The following is an 8,733-nucleotide window of genomic DNA, read 5'->3' on the forward strand; positions in this document are numbered from 1 at the left end:
ACGTTTTTGTCGGGCTAGGTGGGCTCAAAAACGAGAAAAAAAAGTTTTGGCATGCACCACAGAGAGAGCAAAAATCGTCGGTCATGGTGCATCAGCAACCACGGCGCGACTTCAACTTCGTCGGCTATGGCAACTTTTCTTGTAGTGTGTAATATAATGACCTTTGTTTCTTGATATTACATCTTAAACTATGTGTGCTAGCGATTGATCCAGGGACTAGCACAAATATGCACAGGGATCGGCATCCTACCGGGTGAGGTCACTACATCACTACAAGTGAAGGCTAGCAAAAGACTGGGAGCGACCAACTAAGAGAGCAATAAAGACCATAATCATGCATAGCGACAAAACAATATCAATAAAAGCATAAAGTGATATTACAAGTCAAAACTAAATGATCACAGAGGCTTTAGTTGACTGGTTATAGTCATAACATGGTATAAGCATGTGCCAAGTCAACCCAATAAAGCATCAAAGGAGAATACCACAATATTATGCTTTTATGATGGCAACAACACATTACTCTTTCAATGACACATTATGCACTCTCAGCTATTTGAGACAACTCATGCTACAACAATAAATACTAAGCATATGACAAGAATAACATCCAACATGACATGTCAAAGTCTATTCCACAGTCTAGACAAGCTTCCTTTTGCATCACTATAGTCATGAAACATTTTACTTGTATCCAACACCAATCAACTTATTTGAAAGAGCTCTCAGAGATGAAATACATTATGGAACAAAGAGATAAATCATACACAAATAAAGAATACTAACGAGCTCTGAACAAAATTCAAGTGAAAAAACAAGAGCTAAACGCCGGACTAGAAAACTAGAACACTCAGAACAATAAGAGCGAAAATTAGAGCGTTCTATATAATTAAAATGGAGCGGGTCGTTCTCCAAAACATGTGTCGGGATCCAACATATGATACAGAAAACAAAACAAAACAAAATAAAACAAAATAAAACAAAAAAACAAAAATAAAGACGCCCCAAGAACAACACATAGCGTATGAAGCAATAAAAATATAGCGCATAGAGAGATGACATGTTGCTTTGTTGATGAAGAGGGGATGCCTTGGGTATCCCCAAGCTTTGACGCTTGTACCTCTTGAATATTTCTTGGGGTGAAATGGGCATCCCCAAGCTTGGGATTTTGTACATTCTTCATCTCATCGCATCATTCTTCTCTCCCTACACTTGAAAACTTCCTTCATACAAAACTTCACACAATTCTCTATTGGCAGCATTAGTACAATCAAAATAAACAAATCCACTTGGGTTCAGTTCTAAAATATATCAAACATCTATTAAAGCATTCGCTACTGTAGCAACGTTTCAAAAAACTCTTTGATCAAAAGAACTCAAAAATAAAGAGAGTTAAGAGGCAAATGCAAATAGTGGAAGAAATCTGTCAAAACAGAACAACAGGTAAAGATCGATTTTTCCGAAAATCTTATGTTCCTCCTCTCGAAAATTAGTCAACTAACGAAAGTTAGATAATAACCTGGGGCATATGCAAAAAACTGGCAGATCAAAATTCCTCTCTGGATATGTTTAAGAATTTTTATGGTGACAGCATAGAATTTTTTTTCAGGACAGCAACTTCCCCAAATCTTACTTTCTTCCTATTAGAGCCTATTCTTGGCACAGAAGCGAAATAAAAAGGATAAGGAGAGGTTATTACAGAGTTAATAACTTCCACGACTCAACAAAAGAAAAAATACAGAAAATAAACGTGGGTTATCTCCCAAGAGTGCTTTTCTTTAACGCCTTTCAGCTAGGCGCAGAAAAAGAGCGAGCATCAAGTATTATCAAGTGAAGAAGCATCAAGATCAATCACTTCCTCTAAAACACAACTTGTCAAAATAGGCACTTTAGATACCCCTGGAGATGATTCAACATGTAAACCACTCTTAGTTGTACTAAAAGTTTTATCAATTTTAAACATATTATGGGGTTTTGATTTAGGTGCCTTGGGAACATCCATGAATTTTTGCTCTTTTCCCACAAAAGCTTTCTCCTTCTTAAACTAAAGAGAGGAAAAAGTTGAACTTAAAGTTTCCATAGCCTCCTCTAGTTTACCAATCCTAAGGTTTAGACTATCGTGGGTATTGCTAGCTTCTAAAACAGTGATTATTTTATTGATACTTTCTATTGATACATTAATTTGGCTAGCATTATAAAGGCAATTTGGCAAACTTCTCTCTAGAGATCTTAGTCTTTCTATAAAATCTTCCAAAATGATCTCAGTTTTAACTACATTAGTAGGCGGGATTCCTGCCAAGCTTTCAATTAAATTGCAGGCTTCCAAAGCGTGAGTACCCAGAAAATTACCTCCCGTGAGAGTATCCAAAACATATCTATTCCAGCTAGATAAATCAACATAAAAATTTCTAAGGAGGATCATCGTAGAATATTTTTTAGTACATCTATGATGAGTATTCCTTATTCTATACCACTCATCTTTCAAACTTTCTCCCCCGTGTTTCTTAAAAGAACGAACCTCAACTTCAGGAATACTCATTTTAGCATAATTAAAACAAAGCAATAGAAATAGCAGCTATAATAGAAACTAATTTATTTGTGTTTTTGATATAATGAAGCAAATAAGATAAAATAAAGTAAACTAAGGAAAACAATAACAAATTAAATATATTGGAGATGAGAGACTCCCCTTGCAGAAATCCTCTTTCTCCCCGGCAATGGCGCCAGAAAATCTTCCGGGCAGTTCTTGGGGAACCCCAAGAGGAAGGTGTGATGAGTACAACAGCAAGTTTTCCCTCAGTAAGAAACCAAGGTTTAATCGACCAGTCGGAGAAAGGCGTGACTTCTGAAGGTGTTGCTAGCTCACTGTTGGCAGGGCGCACTATCGGCGTCAGCAACAACGTGGAACCTACACACAACACAACCAAAATACTTTGCCCCAGCTTACAGTGAGGTTGTCAATCTCAACGATTTTGCTGAACACAAAGGATTAAATGTATCCAGTGGAAGGAGATGTTTGCAATAATGAAAGAGAACAGAGCTTGCAGTAAGTAAACAGAGCAGGATTGCAGTGGTTGAATTTATCAGTGTAAAGGAAAGGACTGGGGTCCATAGTTCACTAGAGGTGTCTCTCCGTAAAGATAAATAACATGTTGGGTGAACAAATTACAGCTAGGAAATTGACAGAATAACGACCATACATGACAAGATGATTACTATGAGATTCGTTTGGGCATTACAACATAATACATAGACCGTAATCCAACTGCGTCTAATGACTAATAATTCACCTTCCGGTTATCATCCGAACCCCTTCCAGTATTAAGTTGCAAGCAACAAATTATCGCATTAAGTAATGTGTGTAAAGTAAACAACAGAATTACCCTTGGATAAAATATTGTTGTTTTCTCCCTAGTAGCAACATCAATCTTAGAAGTTATTGTCACTCTCCTAGAAAACTAGAGGCATGAACCTACTATCAAGCATAAATACCCCCTCTTGGAGTCACAAGCATCTACTTGGCCAGAGTATCTACTAGCAACGGAGAGCATGCAAGATCACAAATAACATATGACAAGAATATATAATCGATCTCAACATAGTATACAATATTCATCGGATCCCAACAAACACAACATGTAGCATGCCATAAAGATGATCTTGATCATGTAGGGCATCTCATAAGATCTAAACATGAGGCACAAATTGGAGAACACAACCATCTAGCTACTGATATGGACCCATAGTCCAGGGATGAAGTACTCGCGCATCACTTTAGAGGCGGGCATGGCGATGTAGATGCCTCCGGTGATGATTTCCCCCTCCAGCAGGGTGCCAGGAATAGCTTCAGAACCCTCCTGAGCTAGGGTCTGCAATGGTGGCCGCGAGGGAACTTTTTGTGGATGGAGGCTCGGGTATTCAGGGTTTTCCCGAGATCATTAATAAATAGGCGGAGGGTCGAGGTCAGTTGAGGCTAGGGTGGCCCACACCACCCCTAGGCGCGGGCTAGGGCTAGGCCGCGCCTAGGGCTGGCATGGCCGCCCTGCTGCCTGATACGTCCCAAACGTATCTATAATTTTTGATGCTCCATGCTTGTTTTGTTACAATTGTTATATGTTTTATGTGCACTTTTCCACACTTTTTCGCATTTTCTCATACTAACCTATTAACGCAGTGCCGCATTGTCAGTTCCTGTTTTCTGCTATTTTGTGTTTCAGAAAAGTTGTACATGAAAGTTTCTCGGAATTAGACGAAACAAAAGCCCAGAGTCTTATTTTTTCGGGACGAAGACGGAGCCAGCAGGACACGCACAGGAGAGCTTCTAGATGGCAGTACATAGGGCAGGCGCGGCCCCACCCTTGGTCGCGCCTGGCCCATGTACTGGCGCCTCGTCGCTTCGTTTGCTCCGCCCTTCCTCCTATTTATTCATCGTATCGGGAAAACCCCAGGGACCGGAGCCTCCATCCATGAAAATTTCTGACGCTGCCGTCAACCAAAACCCTAGTTCGGGAGGGCTCTGCAGTCCATCCCGGCACCCTGTCGGAGAGGGAAATCACCGTCGGAGGCCTCTACATCACCATGTCTTCATCCGAGGTGATGCGTGAGTAGTACTCCACGGGACCATGGGTCCATAGCAGTAGCTAGATGGTTGTCCTCTCCTTGTTGTGCTTCATGTATAGATCTTGTGAGCTGCCTAACATGATCAAGATCATCTATTTGTAATTGCTACATGTTGGTTTGATGTGGATCCGATTTATAGAGAGATTGCTTTGGTTGAGATTATGTATTATGTTATTGTGATATTGCATGCTCTCCGTTTCTAGTAGATGCTCTGGCGAAGTAGACGCTAGCGACTCCAAGAGGGGGTATTTATGCTCGATAGTGGGTTCATGCCTCTATTTAACCATGGGAAGTGACCTTGTTCTCTACGGTTGTAGATGTGTTGTTCCTACTAGGAAGAAAACAGCAGGGTTCTATTCAAGGGTAGTTTCATCATTTCCTTTACACACATTGCTTAAAGCGATAGTCCGTTGCTTGCAACTTAATACTGGAGGGTGTCGCGGATGCAATCCTGAAGGTGGATTATTAGTCATAGATGCAGTTGGATTACGGTCTATATATATTGTTGTAATGCCCGCACACTTTCATAGCATGTATTCTGCACCAACCATTAGCGTAGAATCACTGTTTGTCAATTGCCCATATGTAATTGTTTACCCAGCATATTTATTTATTGGGGAGGCGCCTCTAGTGAACTGTGGACCCCGGTCCTTCTTCTTTTAATTGCAATTTTCTACAACATTTTCCTGTTCTGTTCTCTGCAAACAATTCTTCTTCCACGCGGTTCGTTTAATCCTTTGTTTTCAGCAAAACCAGTGAGATTGACAACCTCGCTGAAAGTTGGGGACAAAGTACTTGGTTGTTTGTGTGCAGGTCTCCACGTTGTCGCCGATGCCGAAGTGCGCCCTGCCACGAGTTGGTTCGCAACACCTCGGGAGAGAACGTTTTTCTCCTACTGGTCGATAAACCTTGGTTTCTTACTGAGGGAAAACTTCCTGCTGTGCTCATCATACCTTCCTCTTGGGGTTCCACTCAACGTTGCGCATAAATTTTCCTTAATCAACTTCGCACTCAGCAAAGACTTTTTCTAGCACCTTTACAGGGGAGAAAAGCATCTCTTCTACGAGGGGAGTCTCTCACTCTCAACTCTTTTACTTTGTTATTGTTTTGCTTGCATACTTTATTTTTATCTTGTTTGCATTTTATATCAAAAATCCAAAAAAATAGTATAGTTTTTATTTCTGTTGCTTGCATTATTTTTATTAAATGGCTACTCCTGAGAATACTAAGTTGTGTGATTTTACTAGCACCAACAACAATGATTTTATTTGCACACCCATTGCTCTACCTGCTCCTGAAGCAGCTTTTTATGAGATTAAGCCTGCCTTGTTGAACCTTGTTATGAAAGAGCAATTTTCTGGTGTTAGTATTGATGATGCTGCTTCTCACCTCAAAAATTTTGTTGAGCTATGTGAGATGCAAAAATATAAGGATGTAGATGGTGATATTATTAAGTTGAAATTGTTTCCTTTCTCATTAAGAGGTAGAGCTAAGGAGTGGTTGCTATCTTTGCCTAGAAATAGTATTGATTCTTGGGTTAAATGCAAAGATGCTTTTATTGGAAAATATTATCCTCCTGCTAAAATTATATCTTTGAGAAGTGATATTATGAAGTTTAGACAATTTGATACTGAGCATGTTGCCCAAGCTTGGGAAAGAATGAAATCTTTGGTTAAAAATTGTCCCACTCATGGACTGACTACTTGGATGATTATTCAAACCTTCTATGCAGGACTAAATTTTTCTTCGAGGAACTTATTGGATTCAACTGCTGGAGGCACTTTTACGTCTATGACCCTTGGGGAGGCTACAAAACTTGTGGACAATATGATGGTAAATTATTCGGAGTTGCATACCGAGAGAGCTCCACAAGGTAAAAAGGTAAGTTCTGTTGAAAAACTTCTACTTTGAGTGATAAGATTGAAGCTATTATGTCTATGCTTGCAAATAATAATGCTCCTGTGAATCCAAACAATGTTCCTTTGGCCTCTTTGGTTGCTCAAGAAGGAAATGTAGATGTGAATTTTATTAAGAGAAACAATTTTAATAATAATGCCTATAGGAATAATTTTGGTAGCAATAATTATAGGCAGTATGGAAATGGTTTTAGCTCAAAAATGCCTAGTGAAGAGAGAATTACAGAGGTAGAAAATTTGACTAAGGGATTTATGCGAATCAATTTGAACAAAACAAGTTATTTACTCAATTCATGGGAGAGCAATCTTCTATGCTTAAAAATATTAGGCAACGGATTGAAAATTTAAATTGGGAGATTTCTGGTTTACAAGTCAAACTTTCAAGTGCTGAAACTCGCATTTCAACTTTGTCTGAGGCTCAAACTTCTTTAATAAATAGGATGGCAGCCAAACCTATGACCTTAGAAGAGAAAAATTTTGCTCAAGCAAATGCTATTCAAGTTAGAATTGATGACAATATGAGGTTGTTAGCTGAATTGCATGCTAGGTGGGAAAGAGAAGATGAGATGGCTAGAGAAAATAATTTAGCGAAGGTTTACACAATCACCACCAATAGTAATACTGAACCTTTGAATGCTAGCAAACCTCCTACTACTACTAGCAAAATCGAAAATGTAAGAAAAGTCCCCACACCACATAGAAAAGTGTATAAACCCATTAAAATTGTACCCGACAAGCGTGCTGAAATTTTTAGAGGCGTGGGAGATAATTGTCCTTTTATTTTTAATAGCAATGATTTTGATTTTGAAAGTTGTACCATTACTGAAGTTATAAAGTTATTGCAAAAGCTCGCTGAAACCCCCAATGCTAGTGAACAAAACGTTGCTCTTACAAAGCATATTGCTAGTGCTATTATGAAAATGAGGGAAGAGAAGTTGAAACATGAGGTTTCAATTCCTAAAAAGTTAGAAGATGATTGGGAACCTATTATTAAGATGAGAGTAGAAGAACTTGATTGTAATGCTTTATGTGATCTTGGTGCAAGTATTTATGTTATGCCTAAAAGAGTTCATGATATGCTTGACTTGCCACCATTAGAAAAATGTTATTTGGATGTTCTTGTTGTTGATGTTGCTGCAAAGAAACCTTTGGGGAGAGTTGATAATGTTCTTACACAAGTGAATAATAATTATGTCCCCGTTTATTTTGTTGTTTTGGATATTGAATGCAATGCTTCATGCCCTATTATTTTGGGAAGACCGTTTCTTAGAACTGAAGGTGCAATCATTGATATGAGAGATGGAATAATTCGTTATTAATTTTCACTCAAAAGAGTTATGGAACACTTCCATAGAAAAAGAAAGAATTCACCTTATGATTCTATTTATAGGACAACTTATGGTGTTGATGAGCCACCTCTTGACAATACTTGATTTGCACCCTTTCTGCGCCTAGCTCAAAGGCGTTAAAGAAAATCGCTTATGGGAGACAACCCATGTTTTATTTCTGTTATTTTCACTTTGTCGAGTCTTGGAAGTTATTGCTACTGTAATAACATCTCCTTATCGTTTTTATTTCGTTTTTATGCCAAGGGTAGCCTCTAATAGAAAGAAAGCAGTGTTTGGGGTATTTGCAATTCTGAAACAGATTTTGTGCTGGTCACGAAACAAATTCTTAAAAATCACCAGAACGTTATTTTGAGCTGCAATTTTTGTGCTTATGCCCCAGTATGTTAGATAACTTCCGTTAGTTTAGAATTTTTCGATTTGAGCAATATAACTATTTCTTTAATTTAGATCTCTGCCTGCTAGTCTGTTTTGACAGATTTCTGCCATGTTTTGCGTTTGCGTCTTATGCTTCGTCTTTTTGAGTTCTTTTGTGAAAAAGAGTTTTGGGAAGAAGTAGCTACAGTAGAATATGTTCAAATGAGTGTTTGATATGTGCCATTACTGAAGCCTTGCTGGTTTGATATATTTTTATTTGCACTAATGTTGCTAATCAATTGTGCTGAGTTTTGTGTGAAGGAAGTTTTCAAGTGTAGGGAGAGAAGAGTGATGCAATAAGATGAAGCATGGACAAGAGCTCAAGCTTGGGGATGTCCCCTGGACCCCACAAGAAATATAATAGAAGCACAAGCATCAAAGCTTGGGGATGCCCAAGGCATCCCCTCTTCATCAACAAAAAGCACCAGGTCATT

The sequence above is a fragment of the Lolium perenne genome, chromosome 1 (genome assembly GCF_019359855.2).
Source record: "Lolium perenne isolate Kyuss_39 chromosome 1, Kyuss_2.0, whole genome shotgun sequence".
NCBI lineage: Eukaryota > Viridiplantae > Streptophyta > Magnoliopsida > Poales > Poaceae > Lolium > Lolium perenne.